General features: G+C 41.9%; 1 protein-coding gene and 1 long non-coding RNA gene across 2 annotated transcripts in view; one reads left to right on the plus strand and one right to left on the minus strand.

Moving 5' to 3' along the window:
- Nucleotides 1–5,905: 5,905 nt before the first annotated feature.
- Nucleotides 5,906–7,661, minus strand: LOC114227460 (uncharacterized). The gene is made up of 3 exons (XR_003613506.2): nucleotides 7,513–7,661; nucleotides 7,223–7,394; nucleotides 5,906–6,128 (listed from the first exon to the last, which is right to left on the minus strand). It is a non-coding gene; the product is annotated as an uncharacterized LOC114227460 (long non-coding RNA).
- Nucleotides 7,662–9,669: 2,008 nt separating this feature from the next.
- Nucleotides 9,670–24,257, plus strand: part of LRRC8B (leucine rich repeat containing 8 VRAC subunit B) — an 82,452-nt gene continuing 67,864 nt past the window's right edge. The window contains exon 1 of the mRNA XM_054721311.1: nucleotides 9,670–9,869. The gene's annotated coding sequence lies outside the window, so the exon portion shown is untranslated. The remainder of the gene's footprint in view (nucleotides 9,870–24,257) is intronic.

The following is a 24,257-nucleotide window of genomic DNA, read 5'->3' on the forward strand; positions in this document are numbered from 1 at the left end:
AAAAAGTACAGATTTGTAATTACAAAATAGTCATGGGAATGTAAAGTATGGTATAGGGAATAAAGTCAATAATATTATATTAACTATGTATGGTGCCAGGTGGGTACTTGAAATAGCAGAGTGGAGGGACACTTTGTAAAGTATGTGACCACTAAGCTATATACCTGAAACTAATGCAAATTACTATTAAATATAATCTGTAATTAAAAATTAAATTAAAATAAATAATGATTAAAGAAATCTCAAGATATTAGAATACTTCAAAGTCACAAGACACTTCACTTGGGAAAAAAGGCCCAATTCCAATGTGGATGTATATGTTACTAGAAGGAAGAGATTAAGACATCCACGGCCATGAGAAATACAGTAAGTAACCTTGTAATAAATTTTTTAGCTAATGTTAACAAATGTTGCCACTTCAATATAATTCCCTTGTCTTCTCTAATCACCACCATGTACTCCTCCCCACTTGCAAATCCCAGTCTTTTAAATTTGTTAATTCTTCAATCAAGTAAAGCATGTTAAACTGTGAGACCTAAAGTCAACAGAGCTACAGTTTCAACCCTGAGATGACACCAGAATATACAACATGGAGAAGATGTGTATTTCAAAAGTCTCAGAGATTTGGTTTTATTTCATTTCTTCATTCATCATTTAACAAACATTTATTCCATGCTACTATGTGCAAAATACGGCCTGCTTTCTGGAGATGCACTAGTCCATGTGATGGATGTGGCCTTTGCCCTCCTAAATCCATACTCTCACAGCATTCCTCCGAGGATGTTAGGGATCTGCAGTTAACCAATTACCTTCTTGCAACCTATTAGGCCTCTGAATGATGGCTGAGCTGCAGGAAGTTTAACAGAGTAACTCCATAAGGCTAGGATCTGCCAACAGATGACATCACTCTTCGATATACACACTATAGAGGTAAGTACATTGCTTAGAAATGACTATAATATGTTATTTGAATGAGTTCTGTGAACTATAATTTACCAAGAGAAATCATTTGTATTATCAATGTATTTTGTCAGAATGCATACATCCTTTTTGTGCTAAGGGACCCTGAATAGCAAAACATTCTATCTGCTTATTGAATTGCTAAGTAAATTAAATATATCCAGAAATTTTATTTGACAATTGAGTTCACTCAAAATAAAGATAAAACTGTAAAATTTCCACCCACCTATATATCTGTTTTCATCCTTCAGTATACTTCCCCCTTATCTTTATTTATAACCAGGCTCTCGGTAACTCCCCCACCTACAACAAGGCCTTTGTCAGCCATCAAAAGCTATTCTACTCACTATAACAACAGGCTTTCTTTCAAGCCCTAAATTCTTTAATTTACTCATCAGGTCTGAATTTCTCTGAGGAATCTTAGCCACTTGAACCTACTCTCTTCTCTATCAATAAAAGACCCGACTACCTTTGCCCTCAATTTGTAATGAGATAAAGAACATCTGGTTTATTATTTTACTGCTCCTTTTCACAAAGTAATCAGGTTATATTCAGCTATCATAAAGCAAATTCGAGTCTTGGGTTCTGAGCCATGTAAATATGATGTATTAGAAGATTCTACTGGGCTCAACATTCACTCACATATCTGGCTACATATTCGCCTCTGTATTTTTGAGTTTTAAAAACTTTAAGCTTCTTGAGGGCAAGTGTTATATGCTCCCTAAACCACAATTTGGTGGATAGTGAATTGGAATGTAAGGAAGTTTGCAGAGATAAGTTAGTAGAAGATTAAGAAGGTAATTGGAAGGAGTGTCTGCATTTGACTTGGTAGGGTTCAGGAGACAAAGCCAAAGAGGATGGTGTTATGGGACAGACTGAAATTTGGTTAGTTAGTCCTCAGTGATTTCTCACATCCAGCCCAACATCTTCTGGAGGCATGCTGACCGACTGTGGGCCTCAGAAGGACAAATGCCACATCCATCACAGGGACCAGTGGATTCCCCAAAACTAGTGTTTTGCACATGGTACACACAGAATAAATATTTTCAGATGATAAATGAATGCATGAAATAAAATGAAGTCTGAGACTTCTGAAACATGAACTATGCCTATCTTCTTTCCTTGTATTGTCCAGGATAGACATAATAAAAACATTGAAAAATAGAAACTCCTGCTGATATTGTTAGTGGCTTGCCCTGGGTCTCATGGTCAGAGGAGCCATCAGTAGAACTCAAGACCAATGCTCTTTCTGGCACGTATCTCTTTCTTCTCCAACCCTAACGTATTCTAGGTCTTATTCTTTTAAATCATTTTGATTTTTAAAAATCCATAATAAACCACAGACGTATTAGCTCCTGCTCCTAGCAAATCAGGTTAGATAAGAATTGAAGTCCAGTGTTCAGTGTGTAATTATAATGAACAGATGGCCTTATAATAGGCCAAGAAACACACACACACACACACACACACACACACACACACACACACACACACAGAGTTTTTGAGAGGGAAATCAGATCTGGCTGCTGCTGGACCTCGGTTATTCAAAACCAAAGAAATGGAAGGGTTAACTATGAGAAACCTCAGAAACCAGCTGCTATTACAGCTCTGTAAAACCTCTTACCCAGATTTCAACATGGTTTGGGGAACACAGATTGAATCCTCATAGGGACCCCAGCAAGCATTTCTCAGTCACTAGCAGAACTCATCAGACCACTTTGCAGAAGCTGAGGAACACCAGCTCTGCTTTATTCTAGGTTTTCAGCCTGGCTTCATTCACAGATATTTTCTTAGAAGTCACTGTCTTTTTATGGACATGAGTCAATGATGGCTGGCTGCTGTGTGGTGGATTCCAATATGTGACTCTGATGACAATGTATATTCTTCTAATGAGATTCATGGGAAACTTTCAAAGAAATATTTGGACAACTTCCCAGAAGACAGATCAACTGGGGATGTCAAGCACCCTGCCCCGGGAATTGATGTTTTTCCTTCAGAGAAGAAGCTGAAGGTCATCTCCTTAGCACCTGTCTCCTGAGGAAGGGGCAGTGTATAGTTAAAGCACAGTGGGAGATGAGAACACAGAGTAACCAGTCATGAATATTTCAGACTCGACCCATGAAAAGGGATCAACTCACACAGAAATGCACAGTCGGCCTTACACGATTACAGTTTGGATTTCTAGGTCAAGTACGTTATTCCAAACACATGTGAAATGTCCCAATCATCCTGTTCTCAGAATTCTCACCACTGAGCTCACGCTCAGGGATCATTCTCAGGATTTTCCCCAGGCCCGTGTTACACATCTATAATTAAGAGATTGAAAAGGTCAGAAAAACATGGTAAAGTGGTCAAAAATAAATAAAATTCTTTATCAGTGACAATATGCTCAATCATACATAGCTGAGCCAGGGGGATTCTGACAAGCTTTCTGAGAATGCAAAATTGTGAATGGCTTCTAACATTTGTTATCCTATATAATAAAAGCATGATATGCAAATCGACTGAAAGGCTGAGCAGCGGAACGACCATCCGGACACAGAGGGAGACCCAGGCCACTGACCAGTGGGCTGTGGCGGGTGGCTGGGACCTCCTTCTTCAAGGGAAGCCCAGGTGCTGGAGGGAAGCCGGTGCTGGTGGCCGGGAGAAGGAAGGCCTACTCATGCATGAATTTCGTGCATCAGGCCTCTAGTTTTCTTCTGAAATGACATCTAGGGTGATCTATGCATGATGCTGAGACAATATTTTAATTTAGAACCTTAAAGCTATCCAGACTTCCTCAGACCCATGTTCAGTATGATTCTTCTTCAATACTACGTGACCCACCAACCTCATCTTCCTCTCCCCTTTAAGATGATGTATGCTTGCTGGATATGCCTTCCCCACTAGAGCATACTATATTTTTAAGTAAAGAAATTATTTATTTTATTTATTTATTTTTTAAATATATTTTATTGATTTTTTACAGAGAGGAAGGGAGAGGGATAGAGAGCTAGAAATATCGATGAGAGAGAAACATCGACCAGCTGCCTCCTGCACACCCCATACCGCGGATGTGCCTGCAACCAACGTACATGCCCTTGACCGGAATCGAACCTGGGACCTTTCAGTCCGCAGGCCGACGCTCTATCCACTGAGCCAAACTGGTTTCGGCAAGAAATTATTTATTTTGACATACTCCCTTCCTACTGTCAGATCCCCAGTGCTTTTTTTTTATGCACTGTAGACATGAAATGTTTAATTAATTAAAAGAGAGGATTTTTCATTATCATAAATAATTTTAGGATAATGAATTGGGAAAGAACTGTTAATAATAAATCATACTGTCCTCCTTTAATCATAAAAATTTTCTTAAGACCCATAGAAAACTAAACTCTTAGTAAGGCAACCACATGAAGCATAGATTAACGCTCATGTCACTCAGAGGTTTTATTTTTGTTTTTTCCCCAGGGAATCAGCTCAGAAGGGATCTGCCAAACCCCAGTGTTAGTTGATTACTTCATGAGAGTCATGGAATTGTAGTGATCCTTTCATTTCTATTATTTGTGACTTTGCTTGTTTCATTGGGTAGAGAAACTGGCTGCATTTGCTGTTCAGTTATCCCTTTGTCACATGAATGTGAAGGCCCTACATGTAGCTCTTTTTCTACTTAATGGGATGCGTAGAAAGTAGAATATTTTTACTTATGATTCTTCTAGAGCTTCTCAGCTCACCAGAAAGAGATTGAACCCTGAGAATGGGTTGATCATTTTAAGACAATATTTGGGGCAGATAAAGCAAAGCTATAGAATTTAATTTCCTTAGTCTTCTTCTTCATTATTTGTTGAACTTCCCCTTTTTTATGAGGCTTTTTCTACCACCATCACCTGCATTGTTCAATCTCTTCATCTGAGCATTAAGTTATACTTGATTGTTTTCTGTGTGTTTGTCTAAGTCAGGCGTCCTCAAACTACGGCCCGCGGGCCACATGCGGGTGTTTTTGCCGTTTTGTTTTTTTACTTCAAAATAAGATATGTGCAGTGTGCATAGGAATTTGTTCATAGTTTTTTTTTAAACTAGAGTCCGGCCCTCCAGCGGTCTGAGGGACAGTGAACTGGCCCCCTGTTTAAGAAGTTTGAGGACCCCTGGTCTAAGTTGTGAGTGACTGAGCTCAGGGACTGGGACCAACTTTGATGCTTCTTTGGTATCATGCCTGATGTCTACTATATTGATGGACACACAATATGTACTTAATATCTATGATGGGATTTTGAATCACTATTTCCAATGTAAGTGAATTTGGTAGTGGAAATACACTGAGTGGCCAGATTATTATGATCTCTGAATGCATAATAATCTGGCATATATATATATATATATATATCTATATATATATACCTATCTATCTATCTATAGATAGATAGATATAGATATATAGATATATATATATATATATCCCAGTGCATGAATTCATGCATGGGTGGTATCTGGCCAGCCTGGCCAGAGGGAGGGGACATGGGCAGTTGGCCAGCCTGCCTGCTGATCAAACTCCTGGTTGAGGGGACAATTTGCATATTAGCCTTTTATTATATAGGATATACACTGAGTGGCCAGATTATTATGCATTCAGAGATCATAATAATCTGGCCACTCGGTGTAGTGACTGAGATTTTCAGAATTTTTACCAAAATAAATTGATCAAAGAATTCTTTAGAAGGCTTCAGATACTCCTGTAGGGACTGCATATCATCCAAGACTACATGGGTCCTATTTTCAAAGAGATTAACTGGGTATGAAAAGCCAAACCATATTTGTATGTCTTATTCTAAGGCCTACTATGAGATGCAAATAATTTGTCATTACTAAAATACTCTTTCTTGTTTATGAACCCAAATCTTGGATATAGTATTAAAGTTCTCTGAGAATGGCATTTTTTTAAACAACAACAAACATTTATTATCTCTCAAGGTTTCTGTGGGTCAGAAGCAGCTTAGCTAAAAAGTGTTGAGGTGGGATCTCTCATGAAAATTCATTCAAGATGTCAGATGTAGCTGGAGTCCTCTGAAAGCTCAACTGAAGCTGGAGGATCCCTTTCTAGGTGGCTCACTCACATGGCTGAAGCCTCAGTTCCTCTCTTCAGCATCCTTTCCACAAGGCAGCTTGAGTTATCCTCACAACATGGCAGCTGGCTTCCCCCAGAGTGAATGATTCAAGAAGGAGAGTATCAAATGAAAGTTATGTTCTTGGAACTAAAATAGCATTATTTCCACCATATTCTATTAGTTAGATGTGAGTCACAATAGAGGAAGAGGAATTCTTTTTTCCAATGGTTTTTATAGCCTTTGCCAGCTTAGGGAAATTCTCAGTCATTTCTTCAAATAGGTTCTAAATCCCTTGCTTGCTCTCTCTCTCTCTCTTCTCCTTCTGTTTACCCCATGATGGAAATGCTAGGCTCAATTTTATCCCAGAGGTCCTTAAACTATCCTCATTTCTTTAATCCTTTTATCTTTTTGCTGTTCTGTTTTGTTTTCTGCTACCTTGCCTTCCAAATCACTGATTCAGTCTTCTGCTTCATCTAATCTGCTGTTGATGGCTTCTAGTGCATTTTTAATTTTAGTTATTGTAGTCTTTATTTCTGACTGGTTCTTTTTTATGGTTTTTTATATCCTTTTTATGCTAACTAGTTCTTTGCTGACATTCTAAGTTCTTTGAGTCTCTTTATAACCAGTTTTCTTAAATCTGGTAGATTGCTTGTCTCCATTTCATTTAGCTCTTTTCCTGGAGATTTTTCCTGTTCTTTCATTTGAAACATGTTTTTTTGTCTCTTCATTTTGGCTGCCTCTCTGTTTCTTGTCAGGGTGGCCTTATGTAGTAGGTGTCCTGTGGGGCCCAGTGGCACAGTTTCCCTGATTACTTGAGCAGGTTGCATGTGTCCTGCTGTAGTTGAGACTTGATTGCTGTGGCACGTCAGTGGGTGGGACTGACCCTCAGGCTGACTGGCTGAGGATTCACATAGCCATAGCATGCAAGCTGCTGTGTGGGGGATGACCCCAAGAAGCAGGATTTGCCCCAGAGGGGTCTGCTGCCTGCCCAAACACTTAAACACCCTTTGAGTGTTCAGACAGAGAAAGACAAATGCCATATTATTTCATTTAGATGTGGAATCTGAGGCATGAAAGGGTCAATGTCTGAGGCAGTTTCGGCTGAAAGGACTGATGCGTTTAACTGACTTGGAACATGTGGGTAAAAGCTGGAATAACTCCTCCCAGTGTAAAAAGTCTACCGCAGACACACAACTGTGGTCCCTTGGAAAGTGCTTTCTCTGTGGTAGGGTTCACTGCTCTTTTCTTTCCAAGTTGCCTGCCGCATTTCTTCCCTCCAGAGCCTGGGTGTATGCCGACATCATGACCGCACACGCAGTCCGGCCCCTGCAGGGATCCGCAGGGGGATCCGCACTAGCACAGAACCAAGGTTTCTCTCAAACCCGGAATGAGAGGCCTTGGCCTACCATCTCCGGCTTCCTGCCCGGCTCTTCCCCCAGCCTCCATCCGCTGCTGCTGCCCCACAGCTCACCCAGGAGGAGGCAGGCGGCCATGCCCTTCTGCTGAGTGCCGACGTGGCTGCCGCTGCCCCTCCAGCTTTTGAGGCGATCTTTCTCCTCACTGTAATGCAAGCAGGAGCTGATAAGAAGTCTCAGCAGAAGGAAGAAAACAACAGAAACATCTCTTGGATGTTATGGCTGCAGAGGACGCTTCCCAGAAGCAGTATCACAAATTTAGAAACCCATTTTCGCCAGTGTCAGTATTAAATGTTGTGGCCTGGGGGGGGGGGGGGGGGGGGCGACTTTGTTCATGAGAATTAGAATAAAATAAACACACTTATAACCTATATATCTGAGATCAACCCAAACCTAATACAGTTTTAATGAACTTTATCACTTTAACTTCCTGCTAATGGCAACTTGGGTCACTTTTTCATTCATACTATCCTTGGCATTGGAATCTTAACAGATCGTCTAGTTTATAGGATCACCCAAGGAGGTTAAGTAACCACCCCCGGTCACAGAGATAGTGATATTGCTGTAACAGAAGAATCAGTGATCTGTTCGTGGATTTGGGAGAGAACCTTGCTTTCCAAACATTCCAAGATACATATAGAAAACTAGACATTCTCAAATTTTAATGTCATGATTTTATAATCAGTATCTCTTCTAGCATTCACTTTTTTCCTTGTTTCGTATTTGATTCTGTGTGTGTGTGTTTTAATCTTCCTCTCCAAGTGATAAGCAGTTTGAGGACCAAAACCAATTCTAAATTAGCTTAATAGATCTGTACATACACAGTGCTTCTCACACATAAACGCGATAAAAACTCTGTGAATGACCAAATGAAAGAAGGTTCTTTCAGCCCTTCCTCTAAGGTTCAGTAAGAAGACAGCTGCCAACACAGAATGGCAGGGGCGAGGAAAGAATAGAGCAGCGTCAAGCAGAAAGCCTTCTTCTCCCCTTTCAGGGTAATTCAGATTGTGGTCCTCATCTGAACGTTCTTCCTGGGATACAACTCGGTCTCACGAAGCTCAGTTGTGCCACTCTCCGCACTCCCATTCACACAAACTGGTCAGAAAGGTCCCAAATGCTGAGCGTTTTATATAATTCTTTCATTTACTTTCGGGAGGTCCCTGTACAAACATTTTTATTTTTTTTTTTAAATAAATGGGGATGTGGTCGCCATAGCAACTCAGAGATACAAAAGTACTCTAACTCAATCATTGTTGAAGCAAGTCCCTGCAAAAATACTGACTTAAACTGGGGGTGGCGATGAGAGTGGGGGGGGGGGGGGGTGGATGTGGATAAAATATTAAGTCTCCCAAATTCCTGGTTTTGCGTTATGTAAACGCAGGGCCACAACTGCAGGGGGGAAGGGGGCGGGACAGCAGATGGGGCGGTCCTGCAAGTCTATTAGCCAGGAAACGCTGGTTAGGAGTCTAGGGTGGCCCCATCCACCACGTTGTTCCCTCTCCAAGCCGAAGGTGAGAACATTTGAGAGGCGGATGGTACTGGAGGCCCAGAATCCTAACTTAAGCCGTTCCTTTTGCTACAACTGTAAGCTCTCCCGCACATGCTCAGCCCTGCAGCCTTGCTAAGCGCGGCGTGCAAAGGCAAAGGAACTTGTGTGTGTGCAAGAGATGGGTTCCCGCGCGCTCCACCCGAGCCTGCCCTTGGGGCCCACAGCTCGTTATGTAAATCACAAATGACTCGGGGGTGCACCCGTGCGAAGGCGGGGCCGACACACACAGACTGTACTCCCGAAGTCCCCCACGCGGTGTGCCTCTCCCTCCCGTCTTTAGAAAACAGCTCTCTGTAGACACCCGCTCCGTCCTCTCCCACCAGGCGCTGTGTGGCTGGTGCCGCGGCCGGCGAACCGGAGAGCAAGCCGGCGGGAGGCCACGGGGCGCGCCCCCGGGCGACGGCAGCTGCGCTTTGTTTCCACCGGCGCGGGGTGAGTCACCGGCCCCCGCAGTCCGGGGCCGAGGCGACTGTAAATTTAACAGCAGGAGCAGCTACCGGGGCAGCCGCTGGCTCTCCCCCCTCTCCTTCCTCCTCCTCCTCCTCCTCCTCGGACACTGCCACCGCCCCCCGCGCCGCCGCCGCCGCCGCCGCCCCCGCCGCCCGCCTCCGCCCAGTCCCCTCCGCCTCCGCCCGCGAACTTAGTCAGCGGTTCGCGCCGCGGCGCCGCGATTGGCCGGCGGAAGGCGCCGCGTCACAATGGAGCCGGTCGGAGGCGGCGAGCCGGCCAGCGCCGGGGCTTCCCGCTGAGCCCGCGGCCGCCGGCAGCCGACGGAGAGCGGGCGCCGGGCCGCCGCCTGCGCGCCCTGAGTGGCGCAGGGCGGACGCCGCGGTGGCGCGGGCGTCGGGGGCTGCCTTCGCGCAGGTAGGTCGGGGTGGGACAACCCCCGCTCCCGGGAGAGGTGCCGGTCGGACCCAGGTGGCGGCGGCTGAGGACGGGGTGGGGGGACGCAGCAGGTGGGGTTGGCCGAACAGGTGCGGTTACCTGTCCAGCCTCACCTGCGAGCTGGGCGTGCGGGCAGCTGGCGGCGCCGGAGAGGAGTCGCGGCCTCGCTGCTCCCTCGTCCCCGTCCGCAGCGAGGCGGTCCGCTCCCCGCCCGGGCGCTCTGGGCGCTGCACCTGAACGGGAGTCCCGGGGCGGTGTGGGAACGAGGCTCTGGTGCTGCAGGCTGGGGTCCCGCCAAGGGGTGATGAGCCATCTCCCCGGGGGCGTACGCGGGGGGTCGCTCTCCTTTGCCCCCTGCCCGGGCGCTGTGGACACACATTTGGTGCTCACTGGATACTCATTGTTCCCCTACAGTGTGATGGTGGTGGTGGCATTCGTCTGTTCGCTGGAGAAGGGGGCAGCCTAAGAGAGAAGCTAAGAGTTCCCTCCTCCCGGTTTGGGGGGGGTGGGGGGCAGTTGAGCAGGTGCTGAGGGGTCAGAAGGGAGGAGGCACGGTGTTTCTTCCTTACTCTGTGTCCTCAACCGACTTCCCAAAGTCCATAGGTTGCCCTTAGATGACTTCTGTGGAAGACCTTTCTTTGTGGTCAGAAAGACACCCCGTTAGCACCCCTTCCCACCTCCCCCCAAGAAAAGAGCAAAACTCAATTTAAAAGCAACTTACACGTGAACTTCCTTCAGTAAATTTGCCTTGCCTAAAATCTTAAAAAAAAAAAAAACTTTGTAAGAAGATATCGCTATGAAACTTCTAAGTGTGCGAACATGCAGCCAACTTAAAATGGGAACTTTGCTCACCTCTTTCTAAGAAGTTCAATGGCATGTGTCTTTATCAGACTGTCCTGACTCCTAAACACAAGGGTAGGGTTGAAGCGCACAGAAGAATCCAAACGGCAGTATAATTGTCTAACAGTTCCTGTGCCCTGGATGTGTTCAGGTTACATCTCCCTGAGAACCCCCCAATGCTCTTTGAGTTGAGGGGGCCAAGGTGACTTCCTTTTGCCCCTGGCTGGCGTTCCTAATCCGAAGCTTCACTCTTGAAGGCAGATGACAGCTAATCTCTGATGTAATTGGGCCAGTGTGATGGAAGAACGTAAGCCCTAACCGTCTGCTATTCTCTTAGTTCAGGTAATGAAGTGGGCAGAGTTGTCACTGAGTCCACAGTTGAATCGTGCACTTGTATTATACCTACTATCCCCACAAAATGTTTTATAGGAAAAGAAAATTGAAATGTTGGAATTAAATTTGCTGTTCTTTGAAACTTACTGTGTTTCTTCGATTGGAAAGGTATTCTATCGTGTCCAGCCCAACTGGAATATTTTCACATCTGGAGTGATTTCATTTGACTAGTTAAAACCTGCTTTTTGAAGACCATCCCCGTTGCTGTTTTCTTCTTTATAATCTTAAATTTAATTTGATTTTATTGTTGACAGTATTATTCAGAATCCTCATAATGAAAGCAACGTTCATTAAAATGAAAAGGGACCAGGTCGTCCAAGTTTTTTATTTAATAAACTTTATTCTTTAGGGTAGTTTTAGATTCACAGCAAAATTGAGAGTATAGTGCAGAGATTTCACATATACTCTCTGCCCCTACTCATTTATAACCTCCCCCAATATCAACATGCCCCACCAGAGTGGTCCATTTGTTACAGTGGATGAACCTATATTGACAACATTATCATTACCCCGAGTCCATTCTACACATTAGGGTTCACTTTTGGTGTTGTACATTCTATGAGTTTGGATAAATGTGTAATAACGTGTACCCATCATTGTAGTATCATCAGAGTATGATACTATAGTATCACTTCCCTGAAAAAAAAAAAAAATCCTGTTTTCCACTATTCATCCCTTCCTCTCCCCAACCCCTAGCAACCACTGATATTTTTACCATAGCCATAGTTTTGCCTTTTCCAGAATGTCATATAGCTGAAATCATTAGAGTCTGTTGCCTTCTTGTATTTAGTAATATGCATTTAAGTTTCCTCCATGCCTTTTCGTGGCTTGATAACTCATTTCTTTTGAGTACTGAATAATATTCCATTATCCCTCCAAGATTTTTTTAGACTGTGGGTATTTTCCTGCAGTTGTCTGAAATTTGTAATTTTTTGGTTTTGTTTTCTGAGGTTGAGAGGGGCAAATATTATAATATTTAGAAGATTCTTTAACCATAGGTTTTATTTGTAAACAAGTTTTTATTTTTTAATTTTCAATTCCTTTTTGATGGTAGATGAGTATTTTTGTGTTCCTTTTTGATTTTGCTGCCCATATAAAAATAGTCTATTCAATCTAATCCCCGATTTCTATTTATTGTCTCTCAAGATTGAATTTCTGAATTTTATTTATTATTATGCCATTTAAAAGTGTGTTTCCTCTGAAAGTCCTCTGAGGGAAGATGGGAGGATCCCTAACCATTGCCTGTATGACTTTTATTTTTTTAAAAATCTCATCTGACATTATGTTCATTATTGATTTTTTGTTTCCTTAGAGAGAGAGGGAGGAAGGGAAGGAGGGAAAGAATGAGAGAGAGAGAGAGAGAGAGAGAGAAGAGAGAGAGAAACATTGATGTGAGAGAAACATGGATTAGCTGCCTCCCAAATGTGCCCTGACCAAGGATCAAACCCTCAACCTCCAAACGTTCCTGGCTGGAAATTGAACCGGCAATCTTTTGGTTTATGCGACGATACTCCAACCAACTGAGCCACCCTGCACTCCCTACTGGGGTTCCAGTCCGCAACCCCCGGGCGTGTGCCCTTGACCGAAACCGAACTTGGGACCCTTCCGTCCACGGGCCGATGCTCTAGCCACTGAGCCAAACCAGCTAGGGCCTGAATTTTATTTTTGTTCTCCTTTTCAACATCCTTCTAGCCTACACTGATATTTCAGTAATGCATGCTGAATCTGACGTGTTACTCCTGACTTGGTGGAATGATTTGCATTGCTTGCCATGTAGGAAGCATGTCTCTCCCTGTGTCCTGCCTCCAGAGCACAGGATCCTGCAGCAGTTTAGACCTGTGACCAACCAGAATGAATTTGAGAGGCCCAATTATAGCACAGAATTTATTTAACCAATTATAAAATGCCTTCTAATTTCTGCCCTTCTGTTTTCATATTGCTGCTTTTTCTTTCATTGCCATTGCCTATTTCCATTTTATTTTCCATCTGTATCTTCTAAATTTCCTACATACCTTTATGACAGTTTTTTCTAGTATTTAAGATACTGTCTTTGGCAGGCATAGCTTTTTTGTTTTTTGTTTTCTGGGTCAATAAGATCTTAAATAAAAGTAGGCCTAACTGCAGTCACTGAATCTCTCTTGTAAGATCTTAACACTTGCTGTGGATTTAGAAATTTAACAAAAGGTAATAATAAAACCCCTGTTCTACAACTGCCTTTCATTTAGGATTCTACTCAACTCCAACATAATTTAAATTCACGTCAGTGGTGTTGTGAATTGTGTAAAGGAAATGAATAAGTTGTCAGAGTTTCAACCTTGATCTTTCCTTTTGCCTTTTGACCTTTACGCTGTCTTTGATACGGGTCATTCTGCTTGTGCTTTTCCAGACTGTGTCTTTGAACTTCATCTCCTACTTCTTCAACTCAGAGTTTCTTATAACTCTTCTTGCCTCTCTTGTCCTGTGGCCATTTCCAGAACTCCATTCTACAATGCCTACTCCTCAGCCAGCAGCATCTTTCACAGAAGCTACCAGCTGCACAGCTTCTATTTCCCTTCTGGTTCCAGCTCCATGCAGGTACCTGAGCTCTTCCTCTGCCCATCTCTGAGGGAGGCTAAATTCTTCACTGTCAAGTAGCATATTCCTTCTGATTGTTTCTCAAGTGTGCCAATTTGAGAGCATATTCAAAGCTCCCTTCTTCGGTCAAACTCCTCTGCAGCATTTTCATACCACCCCCACCCCCAATCTATTGCAAATTCTAAGTAGGAGTTCTTCAGGCTTCTGCCTAAGAGCATGGACTTTGCAAGTCTGGCTTTGGATGAGTTGCTGGATTAGTTAAGATTAGCTGCCTATTACAGAGACCACAGGGAACAATGGCTTAAACAAAGTGAGGTTTGTTTCTCTTTCACACTAAAAAAGAAAAAAAAAAAAGTTTACAGAGAAACAATACAGGGCTGGTGTGATGATTTTACAGTCTTCTGAGACCTAGGCCAGTTCCACCTTTTAGATCTATCTATCATACCTCAGGTGAAGCCCTCAACTTCATGGTCCTAGGTGGAGCTTCAGCCATCACATCCAGGTTCCAAGTAGTAGAAAGAAGAAAGGGGGCCGAAACCGGTTTGGCTCAGTGGGTAGAGCGTCGGCCTGCGGACTGAAGGGTCCCAGGTTCGATTCTGGTCAAGGGCATGTACATTGGTTGCGGGCACATCCCTGGTGGGGGGTGTGCATGAGGCAGCTGGTTGATGTTTCTCTCTCATCGATGTTTCTAGCTCTCTATCCCTCTCCCTTCCTCCCTGTAAAAGTCAATAAAATATATTTTTTTTTTTTAAAAAGAAAGAAAGAAGTAAGGGAAGGAGACAGAGGAAAGACAAAAGCCTTTCTTAAGAAAGGTCTCTTAAGGAAAATTTCTGAGGCTGTCATATACTTCTTGTTACATCTCATTGGCCAGAACTTAGTGATGTGGCCTCACCTAGCTGGAATAGTGATGTTATAGTACTAGTATTGTCCTTATTTCAGAGAGCCTTATGCCCAGCTAAAATGTGGGAGGTTCACCTCCTTAGGAAAAGGGAGAGAATGAACATTGGGCAGCCAAACACCACATTTTCTCTACAACTCTTTCTTGACCAATATTACCCATCACACCAGATTCTTACAATTAAAAGAAATATTATACATGAAACCATCTAATACAGTGTCTGGCATAACACAAGTTTTCAGTCAGTGTTAGTGCATATTCCTCCTTATGCCTCTTTCAGGAATTGCCTCTTTTCCCTGTTGCAACATCATTGGCATCCAAACCCTATTTTAAGTAGTTAGGCATTTGCCCAGTTGGTGGTATCAGATTGTATGCTTGTACCTTTTCATAGGAGAGAGCAACACATTATTACTCAATGTCAGCATTTATTTTTTAGCTTAAAACATGGCTTAGATGAAAAACATAGCTCTTGGAATCAAATAGACCCAGATGTGGATCCTGGCTATGCCACTTAGTGTGTAACCTCAGCCTCTCCGCACCCTCAATTTCCTCATCTGTGACCTGGGAGTAATAATCAGATATGAGAATTAAATGAAAAACATGTGTATAGAATGCTTAATACTGTACCTGATAAAGTAAGCAGGAGCTTTTCTTTTTTAATTTGGCTTAACCTGGGTGAAGCTTTTTGAAAATGAACTCATTCCATTAAAAAAAATATATATTAATAGTGGTCATTTCCATATATATCCAAATGAGTGTTATTAAATTATTAGTCAAACTTTTTTGAGAATTGTCTCCATAATCAGTTTAAACCCAAATAACAGCAAAACCTTTCCTACATTTTAAAAATAAATAACAGAATGGCTCAGCCTTAAGCTTTATCAGCCTTGATTTGATAATTTGGGGCTGTTTCACTCTCAGAAGCTGAAACATTTACATGATTGCATATATTTCATAGTATTCTTTTCAGCAGCTATTTATTAACTGCCTACTGTGTGCCAGACACTATGCTAGGTCCTGGGACTACCATGGCAAGCACAAATGTATTCCCTGCCATCATGCAAGTTGCAGATTACTGGAGGAGTCAGCAAATAAATTTTAAAAATGCCACTATATCCTGACTGGCGTGATTCAGTGGTTAAGCATTGACCTATGAACCAGGAGGTCACTGTTAGATTCCCGCCAAGGGCACATGCCCAGGTTGTGGCTCATCCCCAGTGGGGGTTGTGGGGGTGGGAGGTTGGTTCAAGAGGCAACTGATTAATTATTTTTATCATTGATGTTTCTATCCCTCTCTCCCTCTCCCTCTCTAAAATCAATATATGTACACACACACACACACACACACACATATATATGTACATATATATTAAATGCCACTATGAAAGTTGTCAGAAGGAGACATACAGCTGCTGTGAAAGCACGTGCAAATGCCTTATGGTTGGAGGTTGAATAGAGTCTGTAGGAACAAAACATTGGCCGGTGAGCTGCAAAGCTCAGGAGTGTGGTTTGAAATGAGCTCAGACATGACCTGAGCCTGCCCTTAGGCGAGAACCAGAATGTGCCATGGGTTTCCAACACCATTACAAAGAAGGCATTTCATAATGTTTGGAGCCATCTTTGAAATAAGTGTATATAATATATATCTTCTCGGTGTGATACTCTGAAAGGGGCTACATTGGCAAACTTTAAATATAGATGCTTTTAGATACAACAGGCAGATGCATCGGAGAGAGTTGGCAGGAAAGTAGGATCTTTTCAGAGAAGGTCAGAGGCTTGATCTGCATCACCCTTCGCAAATGGAGTTTGAAGCCATTTGGCTGGATGGGGGCCATGTGAAAGACTGTTGGCGGAATTGGCAGCTCTTTCTATAAAGCAGTAGTGAAAAAATGACCAGAGGATGGGAGGTATGGGCAGTGTGCTCCAGAGAACTGGCTGGACTGCTGTGCTGGGATGGCCTGTCAGGGCCAGTGGGCAGCACCAGCATCCAGTCCCTTCTAGGCTCTCAGGTTTGCGTGCAGGAGCCCAGCTCCACACATTGACAGTAGGCCACCATTTCTCCTTGCCCTGTCCAGCTGAGCTAATTGAGAGACGTGCTGTCTCTTTCATCCCTTTGAGAGCCTCGGAGGTGGTGGGGCATGATGAGCCTCAGGGGCAGAGCTGCCTGCCATTGGACGGCAAGTTGCTTCTTGCTCTGAGTAGATAAATTTAAGATGAATAAATTCTGTTCCTCTAAAGATTTTAAAGTTCATCTCTCAAGGCAAAACTAAATGAGTTTGTTCCTGGCCCTGTGTCAAGTGCCGAAATAGGCAGTCCTCAACTGAGCAGTGATCTGTCTTCCAAAAGCCTTGTGAGTCATGATGCAGGTTCTCAGACGCAGGGTTGTGCATGGGCTCAGGTTCCCAGGCTTGGCCAAGGGAGTCTGTGCTGTGCCTGCACCACCCTAAGGTGCCACCAGCCTTTCTCCTTCCCCCTCCCAGAAGCGCCCTGGCCCCTGGGACTCGCTCTTTTTTTTTTTTTTTAAATATATTTTATTGATTTTCTACAGAGAGGAAAGGAGAGGGACAGAGAGTTAGAAACATCGATGTGAGAGAAACATCGACCAGTTGCCTCTTGCACACCCCCTACCGGAGATGTGCCCGCAACCAATGTACATGCCCTTGACCGGAATCGAACCTGGGACCGTTCAGTCCGCAGACCGACGCTCTATCCACTGAGCCAAACCGGTTTCGGCCTGGGACTCGCTCTTGCTCCCCACTTGCCATGCATTTGGAATTCCTCCCTCAGTGGCACACCAGGCTTGTTCCTACCTCGGGGACTTCTCATTGCCGTTCTCTACATGGAATGCTCTTTCCTTATGAATTTGCATGACTGCTTCCTTCTCCTCTATGAGGAGTCAACTCAGATGTCACCTCTGAGATACCTTCTCTGACCACCCATACCTGTCCCCATTGTCGTCTTTCAGACCTTGGCTTATTGTTTGCTTGCTGGTTTGTCTTCTATTCCCTATACCTCCCATTAATTAAAATATAAGTTCTGTGAAAGCGTGACCCTGTCTCCCTGTGTACCTACTCTTAAGCCTGGTTTTAAGTAAGCTTCTCAAACTGCTACATGTGATATTGGCAAATAATTTTACCCCTTTGAGAATAAAATGGGGCCAATAATACCTATGGTACCTGCCTCGTAAACAAATGAAGGCCTGAAGTTAGTAGACTGAAAATTCTTTTCCCCTCAACAGGCTATTCATTTTTAGATTCCATGTTTTTTAATAACAATGTTTTTTACCCAATTACATGACCCAGAGAAACGTAGAACTCATCCTAGGCTTGTCTCTGTCCCATTCCCCACTAAACTGCTCCTCCTCCAGTTGCTAAGCAACTTGTCCAGAGACTATATTCTTAAGGTTCCTCCCATCAGCACCTTCCCTACACAGCCCCTTTGCTGTCTTGAGTCTTTTCCAGGATCACTGCTAATTGTCTTCCAACCAATAGTTCAGTTTGTAGTCTTTCCTGTCTTCTATCCCTCCTCCCATTTGTTGTCCACACCAATGTAATATTTCTGAAAGGCAAATCTTATACCATAACTGCCCAGTTTAATAACCTTTAATGACTTGCTTTGCCACAGGATCAAGTCCAAACTCCTTGGTGAGCCATATAATAAAGTCTCCCTTTGTTGGCTTCTACAGCTCTTCAGTTTCACCTCTTGCCACCCTGTCATTTCTTAATCAGCAGAGCATGTGCCACGGACACAGCATGCACAATCGCAGCCTCATACACCAGCCTAAACTATTTACAGTGCAGGGAGGAAGACGGCTGCTCTCCACGGCTTTCTTCCTTCCCTCCATCTGGGAGGCTCGTATCCCCTCTCCAAACACCTGCCCGCCTTTCAAGAATCAGTTCAAGCATGCCTACCTATTCTCAAGGATCATCCACGACACTTTCTTTCTGCCTACCAACCCCAAGAGCTCCTCATTCCCTCCTCTGTGCTGCCTCTGAGCCTGGGTTCCTACTATATAATACCTGTGCCCCAGAACAGCTATGCTTCCTCCTAGGTCTTCCTTCGTGATAGAAATTATTTTGTTCATCTCCAGGGCTTCCTGGGCCAGCCATAATACTTGTCATGTAAATGGAGATCTGGGAAAGAATTAGGGAATAAAATTCAGCGTACTTATTACCTAATCTAGGGCTTTGTTTCAATAACATGCTTTTGACTGGTATTTGACTAAAATTTGAAAGCTCTCCTTGAAGTTTAGAAGTAGAAAGTCATATTGTATTTATGCCGTTAATAGATAACAGTTGAATGGCCAAAATATTTTGTTAATGAGCTAGAGTTTACTGAACATATACTGTGTTCAGAGTTCTGCATTTGCCAATTTACAGGGGATGCTTTAGACTGCTTTTTTTCTTTTCTGAAATAATCCTTGCTTTGTTTTTCTATATGAAGTAAAAATGTTAGATGGTCAGCACACATTCTTGGCTTTCAGACAGTTTAGAACAGTGTCTCCTAATGTGTTTTTTTTTCCAGGACCCCCTAAGAGTATTTAGAAAAACTATGTGCTCTACTCATACATTTTAAAATTTAATGTCTAAATTTTTATCATGATTTTTATTTTTTTTAAATGTATTTTATTGATTTCTCACAGAGAGGAAGAGAGAGGGATAGAGAGTTAGAAACATTGATGAGAGAGAAACATCGATCAGCTGCCTCCTGCACACCTCCTATTGGGGATGTGCCCGCAACCAAGGTACATGCTCTTGACCGGAATCGAACCTGGGACCCTTCAGTCCACAGGCCGACGCTCTATCCACTGAGCCAAACCGGTTAGGGCTATCATGATTTTTAAATAGTTGTAAAAGATGACATTTCTGATATTATAAATATTGATTTAAAAAATTCTTGTTAATGTACCCAGTAGAAGCTAAATTAATACCAAGATGACTTCCTATTTACTATATCATCTATTTTAAAAGTACACGAATAATCTCTTCTAGAAAAGTTGGGAATTTTACATACTTGTTTCCCTCATGGGACTCACATCATTCCTCTACTCTTATTAAACTTAATCCCAAAGTAACATTATTATGTTTGAAAATCTTTCATTGATTACCTTATCCTACTCTTGTGACACACACACTACATGTACTACATTTTTATTTTTTTAAGTTCTTGTGGCAAAAAGTTCCTGTTAAACAAAATTTCTTTTAGATTAAATTATGGTTTGTTTGTTTTTAGTGTACAATTGACCAGAACAATTACATCAGAATTTTGATGAATCATTATTAGGCATAGGTAAAATTTTATTGGAAAATTATCTCTCAATGAGGTTCCTGGGACTTAATAGTTTATGTATGCATAACTAAATATTACTTATTGCTAGAGTAAGCTTGGCTTCATATTAAATCATGTGCTGCTTTAAAAATATAAGTTGCTTATGAAATTCTTGCACAAAGACAGTATAATTCCAACCCTATGTTTTAAACTGCTGAGTTCTATGCCAAAAGTTATGTAGTGATTGATCATAAAAGTGATTTTGTTTTTTACTAACAACTTGATTAGCTCTTTCTCCAGTGTTGCTCCAAGCAAAGAAACTTTCCTCTGACTCCCCAAAGGATTTGTTTCTCAGTCATGAAAGTCACTCACTTCCTTAACATCTATAACCCTACAGGTACTTCAAAATGGCCCTGGGGGGTTTTACTCCCGGTGATGGTGGGCTATAAGCAGACTCCTAACCAGTGATATGCAGGCCTTTCTTTTTGAATGTGGGAAAAGGATAAATGTGAAAAGGGAGGAAAGGGGATGGCTAGAAAGAACCAACAGGACATCAGTTGTTTTGAAGCAGATAGACACAGGTTAATTGACGATCTGAAAATAAATGATTTCACAATATGTCTTCCTCCAAAAAACAACAACAACACAAAAACAAACCAAAACAAAACACAAAAAGTGTCCCTTACTCCCAATGCCCTGTTTAAAGGTGAATTGGTTTGACTGCTAAAGAAAACTTTTCAATCAAATTAGCTATCAACTTTAAAGCAAAAGCCTCCTATTAGGCCAATTTAAACATTTCCTCTTGGTGGGTAGTAACATTCAAAAGGGAAAGAGCCTGGCTAATGCATGCCACTCTTTTATATATGTATCCAACAGAAGCTAGTTTGATACCAATGTGATTTAATCATCATCCATTTTAAGAATACATGAACAAACTCTCCTAGAACAGTTACATAATTTTTCTACCCACTGTTAGACTAGATACAAAAAAAAGAAAAACATTGGTAAAAAATCACCAGATGCTTGACTGATAGTCAGCTAAGTCAGTGGGTGAGTGGTTTCTAAATAAGTCTCAATCACATTGGAAAAGAATTATTTCATGTTTTATTTAAAAATGCTAATTTCTTCCCAGGAGGAGGTTATGAATTTCAGCATGCAGAAAGGTTGGCCCCAGGCTGGATTTTGGACTTTTTTCTGTATGGATAACGCAATCTGAGGGAGAGGAGTTAGCCTAGCCATCATCCTACTGAGTAGGGAGCCTTTACTGAGTCCTCCTGGCTCCTAGATGCTGTGGCCATGTGTGAAGGGACACTTTACGATGTCCCCTGTTTTCATGCCTTCTCCCAACAGCTTATAGCAAATCTCTCCTGAAATACTTTATAGGAGCCCCCACATTACTTGGTATATTATACATTTGTACATCACTTCTAACTTCAAAAGCATTTATATTCACTTTTGTTGATGACCTGCAGTAGATGAGGCAAGTATTATCCCCATGATACAAATGTGGAAACTAAGTTTACAGTGGGATATGTGGCTTATCTAGGCAAACTCCACAAGTTAATGGTACATCTGGCACTTGATAAAGCAACTTTTTTCTACAGTATATGTACTGCCTGGCTCCTTTTCCCAGATGTGTTCTTTTATAAAAGGCTCTAAGGATTGGAAAATTCGACTTAAAGTGACCATGTGAAGATTAAGTAAGATAGATATAAAATGCTTAATAGAGTGCATGGTTCTTAGCAAGACTTTTTAAAAAGAAAAACAACATACTTGAGTTTTTGTACTGACTTTTATGGATTTTTTAAAAACTAATACATTCAAGAGAGGTTTTTTTTTTGAGCACTTAATACTTATCAGCCATCATGCCAGGCTCTGGGAATAAATCCAATATTTTTTTTGGGGGGGACAGAAAAGAGAAAATGCATTTTGCATGGCACATACATCCTGGAAGAGGGAAGTTAGACAATAAGCAAATGCAAGATAAAATGTCATAGTGCAGATAAAGGGTTAGAGAATGGTTGGTGATGGGGATTAGAGATGATCGGGGACAACATTCCTTGGGTAGGGGCTTTTGAGAAGATCTGAATATTATGGTCACCAGAGTCAGAATTCAAAACCTTGAGTTTATTTGGCTAAGTTGATTCAAGTCATGGTATCCTAGAGTTATTTAGAAAGGACCTTTGAGGTTATCTATTGATTTTAACTTTTTTATGTCATGCATAACATTTAAACATGCCTAGAAATCATCTTTGGATCACCTCAAGTTCATATCCTTGTTCTATTCTAGTCCTTTCTTTTTACTGATAAGACGTTAAGGTGGAGAAAGGCAAAGTAAAAATGATCCACAGTTTCACAACTAGTTTGTGGCTGAGTCAAGGACCTAAAGATCCCCACAAAGTTGTCTGTTGCTTTTTCCACTAAAATCTACATAACTAGGGTGATACATTTTCTAAAGCAATCATCCATAAAGCATCTCCTGCTTTTTTTGTATATGTGCCATTTTTATTTGCATAGACTAACACTTCTCCAAGTAGCTAAATGTGGCAGTGTGGTTCCTTTTCCTATTTCCTGACCAGGAACAGCATAAATAATACCCCAAGGATTCCCAATGTCCTAGAAAATTCTGAGCAAGGAGGACTCAGGCTGATGGCAGGAAAGGACAAAATATAAAAACAAAGAATGTAGACCTTGGAGTGTGGGAAGATCTATCTGTTCTTGCAGTGAAACTTTGGCACATCATGGCTTTGAAGAGCGGATAGGGACTGACAGTGCCTTTAAAGGTCTCTAAATGTGCAGGCAGTAGAGGGGCTGGAGATGTGAAAGGCTTTGTTCTAGATTCCACAGGGGCAGTGACTCCCTAGGGTGAAAAAGCAGTCACCCCCATCACCCCACCCAGTAATTTCCTCTTGGGACATTTTACACAAAAACTTGGAAGATAAACTTGTCACTTTCAGGAAAATATTCATTATATCAACTTATCTTTCTAGCCACACTTCCTTGACAGATATTTCAACTTTTAGCGTTAAAAAATAACCAAAAAAAAATTTTTTTTAAATTTCCACCGTGACAATTCTCACCATGGTCAAAAATCATTTGGTAAAATTTTATACTCCTTTGTAACCATAACTTTTTTTTAAACATTTTAAAATTGTTTTTCAATTACAGTTAACTTTCAACATTATTTTATATAGTTTCTGATTAGACAATCATGTACTTTACAGAGTGTTTCCCCAATATTTCCAGTGTCCACATGGTACCTTACATAGTTATTATAATACTATTGACTATATTTCCTGTGCTGTACTTTATTAACCAAAAAGTTTAAGTAGCAGTAACCCATACCATGGAATGAGTACCTGATTTCTGAAATTGGGTGCTAAGTAAACATTTATATTTGCATACAAGATTTTCTAATAAAGTACATCTGGCTTTAAAACCCCCAAAGCACAGCCAGTCTGCCTTCAATAAACATTAATATTTATTGAATTTTAAGCTGCTTTCTATAGTTGCTCTTAAAGACAAAGAAAACCTACTTTTTCCATTGGAATTGCCCCTCAATATTGTGATACCTCCAAGAGAAGAAATTCTAGCCTTTTCTCTCTTAGTCAGTGAAAGGCCCTTTCCTCCATACTCCCCATCTCCACCCCCCATTTGGGGATATTTCTAGCCTACTTTTCCATCTGTGTGCCTTGTTACTATGGTGATGGGCACCCGAGAAATAGAGAACAAAGTGGATGTAATAAGCATCTCCTTACATGGTTTCCAATGCTAACAAGGGATCTAGGTTTTTCAGGCATGGCTTGTTCTTTATTGGTGGCAGGAATGAACCAGCCCAGCTGGGAGCGGGCCCTGGGGTTGCAGGCTGATTCCCATTGTTCTGCACTCATCAGGCCTTTCTCACTCAGAGTCATGAAGCTGAGGAAGAGCGATGGGAGCCCGTGGAGGGGATGGAGTACAAAAATTAGAGCCACAATCAACCCACCGCAAAAGACAAATCTACTGATGCATATTCATGGGAGGGGATATTGGGCTAGTTTTTAGGTTTCATGAATTTCACGTTGTTTAACTTAAGCTCTCAATAGAGAAGATTTGCCAACCGGTTTTCCTCCCTTCAAGGTACTTAGCCTGTATTATGTGAAAATTAAAATGAAATCTATCTTGGTTGATAATAGCTTGCAGTATTTGCTCCTGTGAATTGTTTTACATAAGTGATTAAACTATTAATGCATGCTTATTTTGTGGTTGTTTTAGAATTACAATTAAATATGTTCTAGGTATTGTGGAAATTAATGTGTGTGTTTTTTTCCATAAGACCCGGGAGAAGGTTCCACAAGTAGTTTTTAACCTTCTTACATGCTTATTCATTCTTTCATAGATTACATCTTCATGTA

The sequence above is a fragment of the Eptesicus fuscus genome, chromosome 9, assembly GCF_027574615.1.
Source record: "Eptesicus fuscus isolate TK198812 chromosome 9, DD_ASM_mEF_20220401, whole genome shotgun sequence".
Taxonomy (NCBI): domain Eukaryota; kingdom Metazoa; phylum Chordata; class Mammalia; order Chiroptera; family Vespertilionidae; genus Eptesicus; species Eptesicus fuscus.